This window comes from Pleurodeles waltl, chromosome 4_1 (assembly GCF_031143425.1).
Source record: "Pleurodeles waltl isolate 20211129_DDA chromosome 4_1, aPleWal1.hap1.20221129, whole genome shotgun sequence".
Classification (NCBI taxonomy): Eukaryota; Metazoa; Chordata; class Amphibia; order Caudata; family Salamandridae; genus Pleurodeles; species Pleurodeles waltl.
In genome coordinates this window covers 900,749-923,754 of record NC_090442.1, presented here as the reverse complement: position 1 = coordinate 923,754, position 23,006 = coordinate 900,749, and positions in this window count along the sequence as shown.

The following is a 23,006-nucleotide window of genomic DNA, read 5'->3' as shown; positions in this document are numbered from 1 at the left end:
CCTGCATTACAAGAGCGAAGGAATCTCCCTTGGGGTGAAAGAGTCACTCCCCTGCTTCTGCAGGCACCAACTGCAACAACGACTGACTGCATGGATCCCCTCTCCTGCTGAGCTGTGTGGATCCTGCATCACAGGTAGTGGACTGAAGTGGTCCTGATGGGCTTCTCTTCCAATGGTCCAACTTTGATGGAGGTAAGCGCTTGCCTCTCCACGCAAGAAAGTACCCCCATGCAACACTTGTTTTGCAGCTACCAAGCCTTGTTGGCATCCTTCCTCAAAGTTCCTCATGCATCTTGTAGCTCCAGCCGCAGCACTCAATCCTGCGACGCGCAGCTTCCTGAGTGGTTCTCCAGTGGCATGGGAGCCTTTGTCGTAGTGCTGCATGGGTCTCTCTGCGACTTCCTTGTACCCGTGCTGTGGGACTCCTTTGAGCCCACTCTGACTTCCTCTCCTGGGTAGAGCCCACCTGGTCCTCCCTGGTCCCGGGCAGTGACACTTTCTGCTAACCGTGAGTTTTGCGTGTGCCAAGGCTTGGTGGCGGACTCCGACAATGCAAACCCGACTGCAATCCTCCATCCAGCGTGGGACATCACATGCATCCTCCAGGAACACAACTTTGTCTTCTTTGGTGCAGTACTGACTGTTCTTCTTCAACTGCGGTTCTTCTTTTGCGCCTTGATTTGGGTTAGCAGGGGCTTGTGCTCTTCCTGGACTCTTCTGTGCTTCTTGTACTTGGTCCCCTTCTTCAACAGGTTCTCTTGTCCAAAATCCACTGTTAGTGTCTTGCAGTCTCTTCTGGGTTTTGCATAATTCTTCTGGTTTCTGTATGTGTTCTGGGGAAGTTACTGTGATTTACTCCTGCTTTCCTGGTCACTAGGTTAGGTTCTAGTACTTACCTTTGGGGTTTTCTAGTAATCCCAGCGCCCCTCTACACACTACACTTGCCTAGGTGGGAGACCAACTTTCACATTCCACTTTCTTAGTATATGGTTTTTGTTCTCCGTAGGCCCATTTCTAACTAGTGATTTTCACTAATTGCACTGTTTTCTAAATGTTTTAACGCCTATTTCTGCTTAGTAGTGTATATAATTGGTGTATTATTTACCTCCTAAGGGAGTATAGTCTCTATGGTATTTTTGATATTTGTTGCTCCAAAATAAAGTACCTTTATTTTTGTACATTGAAAATTTTCTTTCATTGTGGAGTACTGTGTGACTACAGTGGAATTGCATGAGCTTTGAGTGTCTCCTAGATAAGCCTTGGCGGCTCAGCTACAACTACTCCTACAGAGCCTAGCTGGTAGACACTGACTACATTTCACTAATAGAGGATAACTGGACGTGGTATAAGGTGTAAGTACCTTAGGTACCCAGTACAAGCCAGGTCAGCCTTGTACAACATATCAACCCAGGCACCGTGTATACACATGTCTAAAACATATGTTTCCTTTGTCTCACTCACTTTTCTGTGCTGACACTTCCTTGATGCGGAGGAACCCCTCACCCCAGTGATTTTGGCATTGTTATTCAGTCTATGTGGTGACCTGTTCTTGTCACTAATTGTATTTCGTTTTTCCATATGGCCCTACAGACAGCCCTCATCTACCTCACTAGGGTCAGAATTGCTTTGTTGGTGTGGCTTTGTTAGTGTTTTTACAGCTACCAAATTTTCACTGTACATGTGCATAACCTTTTAAAGTTCAGCCTACAAGTGCATGTGGTACCACATGTGTCTCGCTTACATGATATTATTGTTAACAAAAGGACTTGGAGCCCGCCTATTTCTGACCCTTTTGTTAGCTTACATAAAACTCTTCTTTACAGCCTTGTATTTGTATCTGCAAACCTAACTTCATTTACATTTCTGTCATTTGAGCGGTGGACAAGCACCTATTAATTCAACTTAATCAGTGCCTCTCCACTTCTCCTTACACGAATAGACTACATTTGTATTCATTTTAACTTTTACTGCTATTAAAACAGAAGGTGTACTAATAGCAAGCACATGCCTAGCAGAAAAACCACGTCACTTTGCACTCATGTTTGCTTTTTTTGTTCATGGGTACTGTTCTTAAAATAAAAGGGTTATCTTGTTATAGAAATTGAAAGAAAAAATATTTCTTTATTGTACATAATCTCACAATTAATGCTTTACTACATAATCAGACACTACACCACAATCTGCAATACTCCAATACTCCAATGTGTAGCACTCCAAAAAACAGCACTCAAAACCAACATTATCTGCCCCATTCAAATGTGCCTAACTAATCCTAATCCACCCCACTCAAATCCAAAACAAAATCCCCCACTTCAATCTGCCCCACTCAAATCTATGCCACTAAAATCCAAAACAATAGACCCTACTCTAAAGTTCTTCATTAAAATCACAAACAATATCACAGACTCTAAACACAAATAATCTGTCCTCCTCCAATCTGGGCCACTCTCATAAAAACTATCTGCACCACCCCAATCTACCCAATTCCAATCCAAAACAATCTACCCCACTATAAACTGAAAACAATATACACCACTCTACTCCATCCTACTACAATCCCACCCACCCCAAAATGATACATCCCAATATCATACACCCCATTCAATTCAATCCACCTTACTCAAATGCAATCCATTCCACTTCAATTCAGTACACGCTACTACAATCCACCCACTTCCACTCTAATCCAATCCCCCTCACTCCATTCCATCCCATTCCAATCCACCCTCACTCCGGATTACCCCATCTAATCCACCACACTCAATTCGATTCACCCCACACCACTACAATCTACCCACTACAATCTACCTCACTCCAATCAATCCCATTCAACCCACCCCAATACAATACAGACCACCCCACTCCAATCCAAATCATTCCACTCCACTCCAACCCACCCTAATCCAATCGACCCCATGCTCCACCTCTAGAAACGCACTTCAACTTTACCAAATACGATACACTATGGCCCTCATTACAACATTGGCGGTAAAAGCCGCTTACCGCCGTGCAGAAGACCGCCAACACACCGCCGCGGCCACGGAAAACCGACACAGCTATTATGACCCACATTTAGGAATCCGCCAAAATTCAGACACCCACACAAGTCCGCCACACCAAAGGTCAGTGATAAACTGGCGAATAAAAAAACGACACCGTCACGCCAACAGAAATAAGCCCACACTATCACGAAACACAAATCCATGCGTCGGTCTTTCAACCGCGGTATTCCATTGGCGGTACACACCGCCGCGCTCAAAATACACACACCTTTACAAAACACAGCCACATTGGACAATTCAAAATACACACACCTGATACACATACACACATCACTCCCACACACCCATTACAATATAAGACACACACCCACAAACCCCTACGACAAAAAATCCAGAAAGAAGGCCAGGGAGAGACACCACCAGCAAGAACAACAGCATGCACAGGCACACAATACCATCACCCACACAACTTCCACGCACCTCACACAACACACCACTACATATCAGCACACTTATCAACACACAATCCACCCCACACATCACCTACACCACCCCATGGCACGGCAAAGACACCCCAGGTTCTCAGAGGAGGAGCTCAGGGTCATGGTGGAGGAAATCGTCCGGGTAGAGCCACAGCTATTCGGATCACAGGTGCAGCACACCTCCATTGCAAGGAAGATGGAGCTATGGCGCAGAATAGTGGACAGGGTCAACACAGTGGGACAGCACCCAAGAAATCGGGAGGACATCAGGAAGAGGTGGAACGACCCCCACCTCCTCACCCACAACTAACAACATGGGAGGAGCAGGTCTTGGCGATTCTGCATCCTGAGGGACTCGCAGGAGTAGGCGGAGGAATGGACTCTGGTAAGTCAAATCTTAACTATTACATCCCCCACCCTACCTGCATGCTATCACATACCCCCACCCTCACCCCCAGCACCCCAACTCCTCACATATGTCCCAACATCACAAACCACCCATCCCAACACCAAGCCCTGCATGCAACAACACATCATGGACACCCATCACTAAAGCATGCCCACTGCACATACCCATACAACCCCCTAAACCACCATCACACAAGCTCCCACACAGGAATGCAAGCACTGGAGTACACGCTCACCCACCCATTGCACACCACGACACATACAGATGTAATAACCATCCTTTTATACCCCTGCAGGACCCCTACCCAACATCACCGGACAGGAGGGTCCACACATGTCCACCCCACCAACAGAAGAGGCCCACAGTGATGACAGCACCTCTGTCCAACTGGATCTAGATGACCAGCCCGGCCCGTCGGGGACCTCTGGACAGTCGGTTCCCCTCACACTGGCACAGGCCATCACACACCTTCCCCCCTGTGGAAACACCAGCACAGCACCCACCCAGCGGGCCCATACCTCCGGCCCCAGGACACGTCAATCAGCTGTGTGTCCACCACTACAGGGAACCCAGGATAACCCACCACCCCAACAACAACAGGGACCTGGGGGCAGTGGTAGTGGGCACACGGTCCAGGGGACGGAGGCCAAGGAACACAGGGGAACTGGGAGGGCTGCTGTGCGACAGGGGGTGGACAGGCCAATGGAACCCACTCTTCACGAGGCCCTCTCTTCCATCATGGGAGCCTACCACCACTCCCAGGAGACGATGGCAACGGTACTGGCCAAGTTTCTGGAGACCCAGCGCCTGCAGGAGGAACAGTATATGGGCTTCAGGGAGGAACTCAGAACCATCAGCTCCACCCTGGGCACCATCGTAGGGGTGCTGAAGGAACTCGTGAACACCAGGAGGGACACTGTGGCACTACAAGGGGCCCCTGACACTAGCATGGACGATGAACTGCCCATCACCTCCGCCGGCGCTAGTGGACAGGACGCCCCGCCACAGGACCACCACACCAGCACCCCACCCCCAGCAGAGGGAGAACCACCCCGCAAACGGTCCCTGAGATCCAGGACAAAGACAGAGCACGATGCTAAGACCCCCGCCAAGAAATGAGACCACCCTGATTGTCATCCTAATGTCCCCCTTTGTCACCCTGTCTATACTTAAACTGCCCAACCTCCACTTCCTATGCCCATTTGGGCAATGCATCTGTGAGACTAATAGACTGGACTCTGCCATGGACATTCCTCCGCCATCACCCCTCACCATTTCACTACCCTCTCCAATATTGAGCACTTAAATAAATACACTTTAAACACAAAACAATCTGCAGTCTGTTATTTCGAAATAGTGTATTAGCAATTACAGTGACAAAATGCTCTTTCAATTGTAATGTCAACATACCTATGTCACACAGCTCAAGTCCATGAGGAATCAAAGCAGATGTCACACAGTGGGACCCACATCTGTGAAATCGTAAGGGAAAGTGACAACTCAGTGACCATACACTAGGTGAAAACGACAGACAGTAGAGAGGTAGTAGTGTTTAAGTACATGTGGTAGGCAGGTCTGTACTCTTACCTGTGTCTCACTGGAAATATTGCTGGATCACTTAGTCCCTGTTGTTCATGTCTTCTTCCTCTGCTTCCTCGTCTTCACTATCCACAGGCTCCACAGCTGCAACAACACCGCCATCTGGACCATCCTCCTGCAGAAAATGCACCTATCGTCGCAATGCCAGGTTATGAAGCATACAGCAGGCCACAATGATCTGGCACACCTTCTTTGGTGAGTAGAATAGGGATCCACCTGTCATATGGAGGCACCGGAACCTGGCCTTTAGGAGGCTGAAGGTCCACTCGAACACCCTCCTAGTTTGCCCATGGGCCTCATTGTAGCGTTCCTCTGCCCTTGTCCTGGGATTCCTCACTGGGGTCAGTAGCCATGACAGGTTGGGGTAACCAGAGTCACCTGCAAATGGCGAGGGACAAGTATTAGACACAAACTAACCTGTAGGGTAACCCCAGACAACCATTCCCACAGACTTGCTTCCAGGTGCTCACCTAATAGCCACACACGGTGCCTCTGGAGTTGACCCATCACATAAGGGATGCTGCTATTCCGCAGGATGTAGGCGTCATGCACTGAGTCAGGGAACTTGGCATTCACATGGGAGAGGTACTGGTCTGCCAAACATACCATCTGTACATTCATAGAATGATAACTCTTCCGGTTTCTGTACACCTGTTCACTCCTGTGGGGGGGGGGGGGAACACCAATCATACACAAAAGGTGGCCTGTATGTGTGTTGAGTCTAGGCCTAGGTATGTGCAACGCAGTTGGAAATGAAGCGATGCAGGCTCCTGTAATGGCGGCTGCCTGACCTCTAAAGTGGGACAATGGGATGTGAGGTAACTGCGCTGGCGTTGTACACTGTCGCGGTAGGCGGTTGAAGACCGCGGCGCAATGCTGCGTTGGTTAACATTGGACCATATGGGTCCCAGGAGCCAATAACGATGTGCGCCGGCGGTGACGGTACGCACCACCACGGCTGCGACCGCCATTTTCTATCTGTTCAATCACTCGATACCTGATCTTCGACAGGAGAGGACCTACACTGCAAGTGCTGCTGTGACCTCAGTCTGGAAGAGACAATGGCTCGAGTGTCTGGGGAAAGGGCCCCTGCCTTCACATCGGAGGAGTTGGAGAAGCTCGTGGATGGGGTCCTCCCCCAGTACACGCAACTCTACGGTCCTCCAGACACACAGGTAAATACACTGGGAGCATGCTGTATGGGCTATGACTGTGTGGAGTAGGATGGATGGAAGTTGGGGGGGAGATTGAGGCGAGCATGAAACGACAGTGAGTGCATGTGCATCATGACAAGGGTAGGGATGGGGGCCAATCACTTTGACAGTGCAGTTGGTAATAACTTCTCTTTTTCCCCTGTACATTTCATCTAGGTCAGCGCCCACCAGAAAAAAGATATTTGGTGTGCCATCGCCAAGAACGACCGGACCCTGGGGGTCTACTACAGATGGAGCACCCACTTCCGTAAAAGATGGGAAGACATTCGCCGCTGGAGCAAGAAAACGGCGGAGGCTCAGCTGGGGATGGCCTCCCAACGTGGGAGGGGTGCCCGTCGCACCATGACCCCCCTGATGTTCCGGATCCTGGTGGTGGTGTACCCGGAGTTGGATGGGCGCTTGAGGGCATCACAGCAGACACAAGGGGGTGAGTACACTCTCATTCTGTTGTCTTTACGCGCAGTGGAGTTGTCTGGGTGGGGGAGGTGGGCTGTGGGATTCCCTAGGCCAGGACGAGTTCCGTAGGCAAGGCCCCTCAGTAAGGCAGGCCATGTGGCACCCCAGCCCACCTCTGTAGAGTGCCAAGTACACCTAGTCATGCCCCTGTGTCATCTATGTGTGCAGATGTCGGCCATTTCCCAGGAATTGAACAGTGGAGCCCAAGTAGTGCAGGGGGCTTCTGTGTCTGTTGTGTCCGCCAACGGTAGCGGTAATACGTGCACTCAACATGTCTCTCTTCTGTCTTCCCCCCCTTTTTGTGGTCTCCCTGTTCTTGTGTGCATTAGCATCATCAGGCGGAGGAGCAGTGGCACTGGAGCAGGAGGGAGCTGCATCCCACATGGCCCTGGAGGGCGACACTACGGAGTCTGAATTCACCAGTGGGACGGAGGGTGAGGGGAGCTCCACGGCGGGGAAAGGAGCTGAGACCAGCGACATGGACTCGTCCTCTGATGGGAGCTCCCTTGTGGTGGTGGCAACATCTGTGCCCCCCGCATCTACAGGTACAGCCGCCACCCCCCCTACCAGCACCGCCCTCCCAGCAGCCCCTCAGGCTTTGCCCCGTGTCCGCTCACCCAGGAGGGTGGGCATCACCTTCGTCCCAGGCACCTCAGGCCCTGCCCCAGTCATCCCTGCTGCCCTCAGTGAGGAGGCCATTGACCTCCTCAGGTCCCTCACTGTTGGGCAGTCTACCATTTTGAATGCCATCCAGGGTGTAGAGAGGCAGTTGCAATGAACTAATGCATTCCTGGAGGGCATTCATTCTGGTCAGGCGGCCCTTCACCGAGCTTTTCAGACTCTGGCCTCAGCACTGATGGCAGCCATTGTCCACTTCTCTAGCCTCCCCCTCCAACTTCCTCCACCCAGACCCACACCCCTCTACCTCAGCCCATCCCAAGCACACCTACAGACCAACATGCACACACGTCAACACCCATGGGTAGTTCAGGCAAACATAAGCACCACACATCCCACAGGCATTCACGCAAACATCACACACATGCAGACACACCAACATCCACTGCCTCCACTGTGTCCCCCTCCTGCTCGTCTCCCTCCTCCCTCCCAGTGACGTCTACACTCACACCTGCATGCACTACCTCTACAGCCACTACGTCCCTCTCCAGCACACCCACCACCACACCTCGCTCACGTGCAGTCACCACCCCCACTACCATTCATACGTCCCCTGTGTCCTCTCCCAGTGTGTCTGTGACGCCCCCTCCCAAGATACACAAATGCAGGCACACACCCACCCAACAGCCATCCACCTCACGACAGCCTCCAGCGCATGCATCTTCACCCAAAGTCACCAAACGTACACCTCCTACAACCATCACCTCTTCCTCCACTCCCAAACCCCCTCCAGCTACCCGTTCCAGTGTGTCCAAAAAACTTTTCCTGTCTACCCTTGACCTCTTTCCCACACCTCCCCCACCCCGTCCATCTCATAGGTCCAGAACTAGCACCTCAGCCACAACATCTCCAGGACCAGTGGTGCCTGTAGTCACCAGAATCTGGAGTGCACGGGCCACCAGGGCAGCCAGTGTGGCACGGAGCCACAGCACAGACAGTCCCCCACCTGTGAAGCATCAGAAGTTGGCCAGTGCCCGGCGGGAGAGGGGGAAGACTCCAGCCACCAAAGCCGCTCTCAGGGGTCCCGGTGGGAGTGTGGAGTCAGCGGTGACACCTTCCAAGGTAGGGAAGGGCCACAAGAAAACTGGCAAGTCTGGGAAGAGCAGCACGGCGGAGAAGACTGCAATCATCCCAGCTGCCCAGGAAACCACCGCCAGCACCAGCCCAGCTGCCCAGGAGGCCACAGCCAGCACCAGCCCTGCTGCCCAGGAGGCCACCGCCAGCACCAGCCCAGCTGCCCAGGAGTCCACCGCCAGCACCAGCCCTGCTGCCCAGGAGGCCACCGCCAGCACCAGCCCAGATGCCGAGGCCACGGCCAGCACCAGCCCAGGTGCCCAGGAGGCCACCGTCAGCACCAACCCTGCTGCCCAGGAGGCCACCGCCAGGCCACCGCCAGCACCAGCCCAGCTGCCCAGGAGGCCACCTCCAGCACCAGCCCAGCTGCCCAGGAGGCCACCGCCAGCACCAGCCCTGCTGCCCAGGAGGCCAGCACCAGCCCAGCTGCCCAGGAGGCCACTGCCAGCACCAGCCCTGCTGCACAGGAGGCCACCGCCAGCACCAGCCCAGCTGCCCAGGAGCCCACCACCAGCAAAAGCCCTGTTGGGCCATGAAGGACCGCAAGCAAAAGCCCCATTGGGCCATGAAGGACCGCCAGCAAAAGCCCCGTTGGGCCATTAAGAACCGCCAGCAAAAGCCCCGTTGGGCCATGAAGGACCACCAGCAGCTGAGACCCTGCAATGGAGACCACCATCTTAAGCACTGCTGAACAGGGCACCGCTGTCTCAAGCACCGCTGAACAGGGCACCGCCGTCTCAAGCACTGCTGAACAGGGAACCGCTGTCTCAAGTACCGCTGCACAGGGCACCGCCGTCTCAAGCACCGCTGAACAGGGCACCGCCGTCTCAAGTACCGCTGAACAGGGCACCGCCGTCTCAAGCACTGCTGAACAGAGCACCGCCGTCTCAAGCACCTCTGGCCCGTGAGCGGCAAGGGCATTTACGCAACTAAGTCCGTCACGGGGTGAATGATGCACTCTGGGCACCATGTTCCCTCCAGAACCAGTGGAGAGATACATCCACTCCCTCTGTCCTTAGCAGGATGAAGCACTCTGGGCACCATGCCCCCTCCAGAACCTGTGGAGAGATACATCCACTCCCTCTGTCCTTAGCAGGATGAATCACTCTGGGTACCATGCCCCCTCCAGAATCAGTGGAGAGATACATCCACTCCCTCTGTCCTTAGCAGGATGAAGCACTCTGGGCACCATGCCCCCTCCAGAACCAGTGGAGAAGGCATCCACTTGAGAGACTGTGGCGTTGCACTCCCCAGGATTGAACAGTGGGCAAACAACCCACTGCAGAAACTTGAGAGACTGTGGCTTTGCACTCCCCAGGATTGAACAGTAGGCAGCCCACCCACTGTAGAGACTTGAGAGACTGTGGCTTTGCACTCCCCAGGATTGAACAGTGGGCAAACCACCCACTGTAGAGACTTGAGAGACTGTGGCTTTGCACTCCCCAGGATTGAACAGTGGGCAAACCATCCACTGTAGAGAGTTGAGAGACTGTGGCTTTGCACTCCACAGGATTGAATAGTGGGCATGTGGCCCCCTCGTGGATTTGTCGTCGTGCACTCAAGCGGCTGAGGTGCCCCTCTTTCCCTTCCCCTGAGGTGTCTGTTTATTTGCTGTCTAATGCCCCTGCAGTGTTCTCTCCATCATGGTCGGGGAACTTGTGTGGGCCTTGCCCATACGGGGTGGTCCCAGTGTTCCACGGACTTTCTTAGAACACTACCTGCTTGGTATATATTATGTACATGGTGTATATATCTATTTCTGCCTACTTGCTTTTAATATATTACAATGGTTACACTCATTTTCTATTGTCTTTGCATTCTTCCGGGGAGTTTGGGGGGTGTAACTGTGATGTATTGATACGCATTAGTGTGTGTGTGGTAGTGGGTGAGGGTGGGGGTGGGAGGGTGGCGTGTGTGTGTCACTGTTTTTCCCTCCCCATCCCCTTTGTCGTAGGTGCAGTACTCACCGTGGTCTTCGCAGCCGGCGTTCATGCTCCTGGTAGAGGAGCAAGAAGAGGAATGCTGGGAAAATGTGAAGCTCTGGTTCCATGGCATCCTCGTTCCTCGTGGAGTGTGTAGAGGTGAGCGTTTTCCCTTCTGGATTCCTGTTTCCGCCGTGTTTTTATCCGCAGTGAACCCGCCCCGGAAAAGGTGGCGGATTGGCCTGTCATAATAGTGTGGGTGGTGCATTGTCTCCCACCTGTCTGTTGGCGGTGACTGCTGCGCTGTTTGTTTGTACCACCGTGGCGGTCAGAGTGTTAAAGTGGTTTCCGCCACGGTCGTGATTCCAAATTTGTTACCGCCGGCCTGTTGGTGGTCTTACCGCCGCTTTAACACCGTCCGCCAGGGTTGTAATGACCACCTATATTTTAATTCATTTCAATCTTCTACACACTACAATACCCCACTTTACCACACTCAAATAAAAACTACCTTACTACACTATACTTCAATCTACCACACATCACATAACCTCACTCCAATCTACCTCACTCTACCACATTCCACCACATTCCAATTTACCCTCACATAATCTTCCCAATCTACCACACTCCAAATATATCACTCTACTCAAATATATACCAGTTTACCACACTCCACTTCAATCCATTCCTCTCCAATCCAATCAACCCCATTAAAATCCAATCCAGTCAAATCAATCACACTCTCCCCATTCCGATCCATCCTACCTCTCTTTCATCTATACCATTTCAATCCAATCCATCCAACCCACCTTACTCCAAATCAATCTACTTGATAGAATCAAATCCACCTGACTCTAATCCAACCAACTCTAATACAACCTACCCTACTCTAATCTAGAAAATACAATTCACTCCACTCCAATCCACCCTCTCTAATCCAATACACCCCACTCTAATCAAATACACAGCACTCCAGTCTAATAAATTATATCCTCCTCACACCAATCCCATACATCCTGCTCACTACTACATCCACTCAAAAGTAATCAACAACAATTCACACCATTGCAAAACAGAACAATCTGCACAGCACCAATAAAACTCCGGCAATCGACACAGCAACATTCTAGCCCATTACAATGACCGTGAATTAAAAGTTCATGCTACAATCAACCATACTACAATCTAACCTGATCCAACAAAAAAAATATGCACCACTCTGATCAACCACATTATAAACTAACAAACTTTAACCTACAACAATCTATCCACACCAGTCTGCCCCACTCCAATCTTCCCAACACCAATATCAAAAACATACAACACTACAATCCCCAAATTATGTACATCTCTCTAAATAATATACCCTATTCAAAACCATTCCATTCAAAACTACACCACTCAGTACACTCTATATCCTTCACCTCTATCCCATACCATTACACTCCACAAAAATTAACACACTCCCAGTACATATTACAACACGTTGCACTATACACCTACATTTTATAACATTCTACTCTCTACTCCACTATACTCAAATCTACTTAAAGCACACTTCACTGTAAGATACCCCCTTCAATATAATGTACACACCTCAAAACTAACAATAAAATACACCACAGCCTACCTCCAACCTAAACCCACTCTAATATAAAACAATCTGCCCCACTCTAATGCAAAACAATCTATGTCAATCCAACACAATGTCCCCACTCCAATCTACTCCAATCCAATACAAGACTATATGCCCCATTGCAATCCAAATCAATCTACCCCACTCTATTCCACAACAATGTGCCCCATACCAATCCAAAAAGGCAACCCCACGCCTATAAAAAAGTTGCCCTTCTCCAGTATCATCGATTCCATTCCAAAGCCTATCCTCACCACTCCAATCGACACAATTCCAATCCAAAACAATCTACAATCCCCACTACAATCTAACTCCCCAAATTAAAAAAATACACGCCCATCTACTCTTCCTCACTCCAATCTATCCCACCCCAATCCAATGAAGACAAATACAATATACCTCACTCAGTACAATCCACCTCAATCCAAATCAATTAACCTAATTTCAGAACAATCCACTCCACTACAATCCACCCCATTCGCCCCAGTCCAATTCTCCCCACTCTAATTTACCCCACTCTACCCTACTACATTTCCAATCTACTCCCCCACTCCAATCTAACGTACTACACTCCAATCTACTGCACTCCATTCAAATTTACCCCATCTCTACAATCAACTTAAACACATTCTACTTAAATCTATACAATTTCACTGCAAGCTACCCCACTGCACTACAATATACCCCATCCCACATCAAACTACTCTACCCCACTAAACTACAATCTACCCTACTCCATTTCAATCTACCCCAATCCACTCTACTCCATTGCAATCCAGAATACCCCACTATACACCACTACAATCCACATAAATACAATGTACTTCACTGTATCCAAATACAACCCACTAAAACAATTTACAAAACTTAGGCTTCAATGGAAATAGGGGTGTCCCGGTTCCAGTCTGCTAGCAGGTAAGTACCCAGGACTTCAGAGGGCAGACCAGGGGGGTTTTGTAGGGCACCGGGGGGGGGACAAACAGGCACAGAAAGTACACCCTCAGCGACACAGGGGCGGCCGGGTGCAGTGTGCAAACAGGCGTCGGGTTTGCAATAGGATTCAATGGGAGACCCAGGGGTCTCTTTAGTGATGCAGGCAGGCAAAGGGGGGGCTCCTCGGGGTAGCCACCACCAGGGCTAGGAAGAGGGCCTCCTGGGGGTCGCTCCTGCACTGGAGTTCAGTTCCTTCAGGTCCTGGGGGCTGCGGGTGCGGTTTCCTTACCAGGCGTCGGGTTCCTTGAAGCAGGCAGTCGTGGTCAGGGGGAGCCTCTGGATTCCCTCTGCAGGCGTCGCTGTGGGGGCCCAGGGGGGTCAACTCTAGCTACTCGCGGACTCGCAGTCACCGGGGAGTCCTCCCTGTAGAGTTAGTTTTCCGCAGGTCAAGCCGGGGACGTCGGATGCAGAGTGGAAAGTCTCACGCTTCCGGCGGGAAACGTGTGGTCTTTAAAAGTTGCTTCTTTGTTGCAAAGTTGCAGTCTTTGTGGAACAGGGCCGCTGTCCTCTGGAGTTTCTTGGTCCTTTTAGATGCAGGGTAGTCCTCTGAGGCTTTAGAGGTCACTGGCCCCTGGAGGAAGCGTCGTTGTTGCAGTTTTTCTTGAAGTGGGGAGACAGGCCAGTAGGGCTGGGGCCAAAGCAGTTGGTGTCTCCGTCTTCTCTGCAGGGCTTCAGGTCAGCAGTCCTTCTCCGTCTTCAGGTTGCAGGAATCTGTCTTCCTAGGTTCTGGGGGCCCCTAAATACCCAATTTAGGGGTGTGTTTAGGTCTGGGAGGTTAGTAGCCAATGGCTACTAGCCCTGAGGGTGGCTACACCCTCTTTGTGCCTCCTCCCGGTGGGGAGGGGGTCACATCCCTAATCCTATTGGGGGAATCCTCCATCTGCAAGATTGAGGATTTCTAAAAGTCAGAGGGGTCATTATGACCCGGGCCGGCGGCGGTAGACGCCGGCCTGGCTGGGGCCGCCAGAATACAGCTGCGCGGTCAAAAGACCGCCGCGGGTATTCTGGGTTTCCCGCTGGGCTGGCGGGCGACCGCCAAAAGGCCGCCCGCCAGCCCAGCGGGAAACACTCCTCCATGAGGATGCCGGCTCCGAATGGAGCCGGCGGAGTGGAGGAGGTGCGACGGGTGCAGTAGCACCCGTCGAGAATTTCAGTGTCTGCTAAGCAGACACTGAAATTCAAAGTGGGGCCCTCTTACGGGGGCCCCTGCAGTGCCCATGCCATTGGCATGGGCACTGCAGGGGGCCCAAGGGGCCCCACGACACCCCATACCGCCATCCTGTTCCTGGCGGCCGAAACCGCCAGGAACAGGATGGCGGTATGGGGGTCGGAATCCCCATGGCGGCGCAGCAAGCTGCGCCGCCATGGAGGATTCCTCAGGGCAGCGGAAAACTGGCGGGAGACCGCCGGTTTTCCCTTTCTTGCCGCGGCTGAACCGCCGCAGTCAGAATGCCCTTGGGAGCACCGCCAGCCTGTTGGCGGTGCTCCCGCGGTCGTTGACCCTGGCGGTCAATGACCGCCAGGGTCAGAATGACCCCCAGAGTCACCTCAGCTCAGGACACCTTAGGTGCTGTCCTGACTGGCCAGTGACTCCTCCTTGTTTTCCTCATTATCTCCTCCAGCATTGCCGCCAAAGTGGGGGCAGTGGCCGGAGGGGCGGGCATCTCCACTAGCTGGGATGCCCTGTGGTGATGTAACAAAGGGGGTGAGCCTTTGAGGCTCACCGCCAGGTGTTACAGTTCCTGCAGGAGGAAGTGTGAAGCTCCTCCACCCAGTACAGGCTTTGTTACTGGTCACAGAGTGACAAAGGCACTCTCCCCATGTGGCCAGCACAGTCTGGTGTATGGCAGGCTGACAAAACTAGTCAGCCCACACTGAAAGTCGTGTATGTTTTCAGGGGGCATCTCTGAGATGCCCTCTGGGTGGATTTTATAATAAAGTGCACACTGGCATCAGTGTGCATTTATTGTGCTGAGAAGTTTGAAACCAAACTTCCCAGTTTTCAGTGTAGCCATTATGGTGCTGTGGAGTTCGTGTATGACAGACTCCCAGACCATATACTCTTATGGCTACCCTGCACTTACAATGTCTAAGGTTATGCTTTGACACTGTAGGGGCATAGTGCTCATGCACCTATGCCCTCACCTGTGGTATAGTGCACCCTGCCTTAGGGCTGTAAGGCCTGCTAGAGGGGTGACTTACCTATGCCATAGGCAGTGTGAGGTTGGCATCACACCCTGAGGGGAGTGCCATTTCGGCTTAGTCATTTTCTCCCCACCAGCACACACAAGCTGGCAAGCAGTGTGTCTGTGCTGAGTGAGGGATCCCCAGGGTGGCATGACATGCTGCAGCCCTTAGAGACCGTCCCTGGCATCAGGGCCTTTGGTACCAGGGGTACCAGTTACAAGGGACTTACCTGAATGCCAGGGTGTGCCAATTGTGGAGACAAAGATACAGTTTAGGTAAAGAACACAGGTGCTGGGGCCTGGTTAGCAGGCCTCAGCACCCTTTCAAATCATAACTTGGCATCAGCAAAGAGAAAAAGTCAGGGGGTAACCATGCCAAGGAGGCCTTTCCTTACATACACCCTCACCGGCACAGGGGTGGCCGGGTGCAGAGTGCACACAGGCGTCGGGTTTTCGATAGGAATCAATGGGGAGACCCGGGGGGTCTCTTCAACGATGCAGGCAGGCACAGGGGGGGCTCCTCGCGGTAGCCACCACCTGGGCTAGGCAGAGGGTCGCCTGGGGGTCGCTCCTGCACTGGAGTTCGGTTCCTTCAGGTCCTGGGGGCTGCGGGTGCAGTGTGTTTTCCAGGCGTCGGTTCCTTAAAGCAGGCAGTCCCGGTCAGGGGGAGCCTCTGGATTTCCTCTGCAGGCGTTGCTGTGGGGGCTGAGGGGGGTCAACTCTGTCTACTCACGGGCTCACATTTCCAGGGAGTCCTCCCTGTAGTGTTAGTTTTCCGCAGGTCGAGCCAGGGGCGTCGGGTGCAGAGTGGAAAGTCTCACGCTTCCGGCGGGAAACGTGTGGTCTTTAAAAGTTGCTTCTTTGTTTCCAAAAGTTGCAGTTTCTTGAACAGGGCCGCTGTTCTCGGGAGCTTCTTGGTCTTTTAGATGCAGGGTAGTCCTCTGAGGCTTCAGAGGTCGCTGGACCCTGTTGGATGCGTCGTTGTTGCAGTTTTCTTCGAAGTAGGGAGGCAGGCCGGTGGGGCTGCGGCCAAATCAGTTGTAGTCTCCGTCTTCACTGCAGGGCTTCAGGTCAGCAGTCCTTCTTCTTCTTTAGGTTGCAGGAATCTATCTTCCTCAGTTCTGGGAGCCCCTAAATACTCAATTTATGGGTGTGTTTAGGTCTGTGGGGTATAGTTGCCAATGGCTACTAGCCCTGAGGGTGGCTAAATCCTCTTTGTGCCTCCTCCCTGTGGGGAGGGGGGAACACCCCTAATCCTATTGGGGGAATCCTCCATCTGCAAGATGGAGGATTTCTAAAAGTTAGAGTCACCTCAGCTCAGGACGCCTTAGGGGCTGTCCTGACTGGGGAGTGACTCCTCCTTGTTTTTCTCATTATCTCCTCCAGCCTTGCCACCAAAAGTGGGGGCAGTGGCCGGAGGGCCGGGCATCTCCACTAGCTGGGATGACCTGTGGCGCTGCAACAAAGGAGGTGAGCCTTTGAGGCTCACCACCAGGTGTTACAGTTCCTGCAGGGGGAGGTGAGAAGCACCTCCACCCAGTACAGGCTTTGTTCCTGGCCACAGAGTGACAAAGGCACTCTCCCCATGTGGCCAGCAACATGTCTGGTGTGTGGCAGGCTGGCAAAAGCTAGTCAGCCCACACTGGAAGTCGGGTATGTTTTCAGGGGGCATCTCTAAGATGCCCTCTGGGTGTATTTTTACAATAAAGTGCACACTGGCATCAGTGTGCATTTATTGTGCTGAGAAGTTTGATACCAAACTTCCCAGTTTTCAGTGTACCCATTATGGGGCTGTGGAGTTCATGGTTGACAGACTCCCAGACCATATACTCTTATGGCTACCCTGCACTTACAATGTCTAAGGTTTTGCTTTGACACTGTAGGGGCATAGTGCTCATGCACCTATGCCCTCACCTGTGGTGTAGTGTACCCTGCCTGAGGGCTGTAAGGCCTGCTAGAGGGGTAACTTACCTATGCCATAGGCAGTGTGAGGTTGGCATCACACCCTGAGGGGAGTGCAATGTTGACTTGGTCATTTTCTCCCCACCAGCACACACAAGCTGGCAAGCAGTGTGTATGTGCTGAGTGAGGGATCCCCAGGGTGGCATAAGACATGCTGTAGCCCTTAGAGACCTTCCCTGGCATCCGGGCCCTTGGTACCAGGGGTTCCAGTTACAAGGGACTTACCTGGGTGCCAGGTGTAGGAAGTTGGCTCTGTATGTACTATTTCAAAGCAAGAAATAGCATGCACAGAGTCCAAGGGTTCCCCTTAGAGTTAAGATAGTGGCAAAAAGAGATAATTCTAATGCTCTATTTTGTGGTAGTGTGGTCGAGCAGTAGGCTTATCAGAGGGTAGTGTTAAGCATTTGTGTACACACACAGGCAATTAATGAGGAACACACACTCAAAGACAATTCCATGCCAGTAGGTTTTTTCTATAAAAATATATTTTCTTAGTTTATTTTAAGAACCACAGGTTCAAGATTTACAAACAATACTTTAAATGAAAGGTATTTCACTCAGGAATCTTAGGAACTTTGAATCATAACAATAGCGTGTACAGTTTTGGCAAAAATGGCAATAACCTATTTTAAAATTGGACACTGCAAAATTCAACAGTTCCTGGGGGAGGTAAGTATTTGTTAGTTTTTCAGGTAAGTAAAGCACTTAATGGGTTCAAAGTTGGCTCCAAGGTAGCCCACCGTTGGGGGTTCAGGGCAACCCCAAAGTTACCACACCATCAGCTCAGGGCCGGTCAGGGGCAAGGTCAAAGTGGTGCCCAAAACGTATAGGCTTCAATGGAGAAGGGTTCCAGTCTGCCAGCAGGTAAGTACACGTAACTTCGGAGGGCAGACCAGGGGGGTTTTGTAGGGCACCGGGGGTAGCCACTACCTGGGCAAGGGAGAGGGCCACCTGGGGGCTGCTCCTGAACTGGAGGTCAGATCCTTCAGGTCCTGGGGGCTGCGGGTGCAGTGTTTTTTCCAGACGTCGTGTTCTTTGAAGCAGGCAGTCGCGGTCAGGGGGAGCCTCTGGATTCCCTCTTCAGGCGTCGCTGGGTGGGCTCAGGGGGGGGTCAACTCTGGCTACTCACGGGCTCGCAGTCACCGGGGAGTATTCCCTGTAGTGTTGGTTTTTCGCAGGTCGAGCCGGGGGCGTCGGGTGCAGAGTGGAAAGTCTCACGCTTCCGGCGGGAAACGTGTGGTCTTTAAAAGTTGCTTCTTTGTTGCAAAGTTGCAGTCTTTTGTGGAACAGGGCCGCTGTCCTCTGGAGATCTTGGTCCTTTTAGATGCAGGGTAGTCCTCTAAGGCTTCAGAGGTCGCTGGACCCTGGGGGACGCGTCACTGTTGTAGTTTTTCTTGAAGTGGGGAGACAGGCCGGTAGGGCTGGGGCCAAAGCAGTTGGTTTCTCCGTCTTCTCTGCAGGGCTTCAGGTCAGCAGTTCTTCTTCGTCTTCAGGTTGCAGGAATCTAGTTTCCTAGGTTCTGGGGTGCCCCTAAATACAGAATGTAGGCTTGTGTTTAGGTCTGGGAGGGCAGTAGCCAATGGCTACTAGCCCTGAGGGTGGCTACACCCTCTTTGTGCCTCCTCCCTGAGGGGAGGGGGACACATCCCTATCCCTATTGGGAGAATCCTCCAAAATCAAGATGGAGGATTTCTAAAGGCAGGGGTCACCTCTGCTCAGGACACTTTAGGGACTGTCCTGACTGGTTGGTGACTCCTCCTTGTTTTTCTCATTTTCTCCCCTGGACTTGCCGCCATAAGTAGGGCCTGTGTCCAGGGGGTGGGCATCTCCACTAGCTGGAGTGCCCTGGGGCATTGTAACACGAAGCCTGAGCCTTTGAGGCTCACTGTTAGTTGTTACAGTTCCTTGCAGGGGGGAGGTGTGAAGCACCTCCACCCAGAGCAGGCTTTTGTTTCTGTCCTCAGAGAGCACAAAGGCCCTCACCACATGGGGTCAGAAACTCGTCTCTCAGCAGCAGGCTGGCACAGACCAGTCAGTCCTGCACTGAACAATTGGGTAAAATACAGGGGGCATCTCTAAGATGCCCTCTGTGTGCATTTTTTAGTAAATTCAACACTGGCATCAGTGTGGGTTTATTATTCTGAGAAGTTTGATACCAAACTTCCCAGTATTCAGTGTAGCCATTATGGAGCTGTGGAGTTCGTTTTTAACAAACTCCCACACCATATACTTAATATGGCCACAACTGTACTTACAATTTTTAAGAATAGACTTAGATACTGTCAGGGCATATTGCTCATGCAGCTATGCCCTCACCTGTGCTATAGTGCACCCTGCCTTATGGCTGTAAGGCCTGCTAGAGGGGTGACTTACCTATGCCACAGGCAGTATTTTGTGTGCATGGCATCCTGAGGGGGATGTCATGTCGACTTTGCCTTTTTCTCCTCCCCAACACACACAATCTGCAATGGCAGTGTGCATGTGTTAGGTGAGGTGTCCCTTAGGGTGGCACAACATATGCTGCAGCCCTTAGAGACCTTCCCTGGTCACAGGGCCCTTGGTACCACTGGTACCTTTTACAAGGGACTTATCTGTATGCCAGGGGTGTGCCAATGGTGGAAACAATGGTACATTATAGGTGAAAGAACACTGGTGCTGAGGCCTGGTTAGCAGGGTCAAAGCACACTTCTTAGTCAAGTCAGCATCAGTATCAGGCAAAAAGTGGGGGGTAACTGCAACAGGGAGCCATTTCCTTACACCAGGATTGTGCCAATTGTAGAGACAAAGGTACAGTTAGGGAAAAAACACTGGTGCTGGGGCTTGGTTAGCAGGGTCCCAGCACACTTTGAAATCATAACTTGGCATCAGCAAAGGCAAAAAGTCAGGGGGTAACCATGCCAAGGAGGCATTTCCTTACACTCCTCCTCTGTGAAACGGGGGTGTCTTTGTGGTGCCATGGGTGTTCTGTGAGGTGTGTTCGTGAGTGTGTGTTGGGTAATGTGTTGGGGTGTGTGATGTGGAGTGCATGATTGTGGTATAGGTGTGAGTAGTGTGTGGCTCTAGTTGTGTCAGTGGTTTTCGTGTCTCTCTGCTGGGTGTGTGGTGTGTGTATGGGTGTCAAGTGTGTGTTGTTTGAATTGTCCAATGTGGTGTTGTTTTGTTTGTGGGAGTCCATTTTGAGCGCGGCGGTATGTACCGCCAATGGCTTACCACCTTTGAATGTCCACCGTGGTGATCCGTGGGTCATAACGTGGTGGTTGGCGTAACGGTGTGGGATTTGATACCACCAAATTATCACTGACCTTTGGTGTGGCGGATTTGTGTGTGTGGCAATATTCTGTCAGATTGGTGTGTGTGTGTCATAATATGGTGAACGTATGTCCGCGGCGGCGGCGGTAAGTTGACGGCGGTCAGCGTGGCAGTTAGTGGGATTTACCGCCAATGTTTTAATGAGGGCCATAGTTTGCTGAGAAACTTGCCCCTCGCAAAACACCTTTCAACATGGTTAAATGTGGGCATAATTTATTTTCTTCAGGGACTCATCCTTTCCTAAATGCTCTAAACAAGCTAAGGTCTGTACATACAGATGCTTGCCTAGACACTGGCCTCAGTGGTAAGACCTCTGTAACGGCTCATGTCTATGTACACTAGATTTGGTAAGGACAGGCCTCTCTGCTGAAAGCACCTATCAACATGTTCACAGCTGTATAACAGGAGTTCTACTAGGTATTTGCTCTCTGTTAACACCTCTGTGTAGGCTGAAGAGTGAGCACAGAATAGCGCCACACTACTCTCTCTCATAAAAGCTTTGCCCAAAGGATGTCTGTGTAGAATAGAGTTTGGTGAGACACTGCCCTTTCTGCCAACACTTCTACACAAGGAGAAGGTTGGGTGTAGAAGGGTTTAGAAAGACACTTTCACCCTTGCAGACATCTTTCAACATGAGGCCTAACAGGATTTGCCCTAGGAAGTGGACTTTGTACTTAAAACCCTGAAGCAGCTGATAGATCTGCATGACACATTGCTATTCCAAAACAAATCAGGAACGGTTGTTAGCATGTCGTAATCCCTTTTTAGAGGAAACGGTAGACATAGCTAAAGCTGTTGAGAGATCCATTGTTACTTCTAAAGTGGTGTCTGGGCAAACGGAGTACGCAGGTGGAAAACGGGTAACCGAAGACTCTGAAGTCTGCTACATTAAGGAGAGAACCAGGAAGCAAAATAAAAACGTTCCGTTGTGTTTCCGCTGCGGTTCATGCAATTACATTGGTAACAGTCAATTATGCCCAGCTTTAGGTAAGAAATGCTTAAAATGTAAAAAAACTGGTCACTTTAAAGTGGTTTGCAGACAATCTAACCGCACCTACGAACCTGTTAGTAGTAGTTTGTGAGTGAAAGTGAACAATGTGTATTCTAAAGATGAACGGGCAGATTGTGTGGTGGAAGACTGTGTGACTAAATAATCAAATGTTCTTACGGTGGACATTCCTAAAACAAGGAATGTCAAAGGATCTACCTGTCGGGCAGTTATTGAATCGATTAAAATTTTTGTCATGGCTGATTCTGGTTCACCAGTCACATTCTTGCAGATGTGACTTATCACAAGTTTTGGCCAACAACAAAGGTGTTAGAAAACATGCCAAACTGTTTTTTTCCTGTAGGTGTGTAGCCCTCAGGTAGCCACACCTCTAGGATGGACTACCAAGCTCCATACACTGGGAGAGGGGTTCTGTCAGCTTGGGAGTGGACAGAATAGTGCACCCTGGGATATCTAGATATCACACAGTGCTGGAAGTTGTCATCAGGCACAGAGGGTCCTGGTAGCCCATAGGCTAATAACTGTTACTAAAAGACCAGAAACAATAGGATAAGTTAGCAGGTTGGAGCAAGAAGAACTTCCAGAACAACCAGATACTGGTGATGAGAGCCTAGACTTGATGGTTCCTAAATGACCCCGAAGAAAGAGACATATTATAGTCCTGATTGGACGTACCGTCTAGAACTGACATTGAATCTGATGAATGTCTGACTGATATAGATGAACCAACTTGAGTCCAAGACAAACAACCAGGTCTCAAATATGGCAACTGTTGATTACGTCAAGACAGGCATAAAGGCAGATAGGGTAACGGTCAGAGGACTACGGAGCCTTCGGCCTCCAGTCGATGCAGAATTAAAATCACAATAGATTTCAAGAGAGGGTAGGTACGAGAGGTTAGTTGTAGAAGGACTGAAAAATTGTGCTTGAGGTCTTGGTAGTTGCTATTGCTGTTCCTATGGATGGGTGGAAGATAGCGCCCGTCTGCTGGAGGCAAACGCTTCCCGTATGCCGATGAATCTAACTGTTGAATCTGCTGTTAGAAAGAAGATTCATGGAGGTAGAATATCAC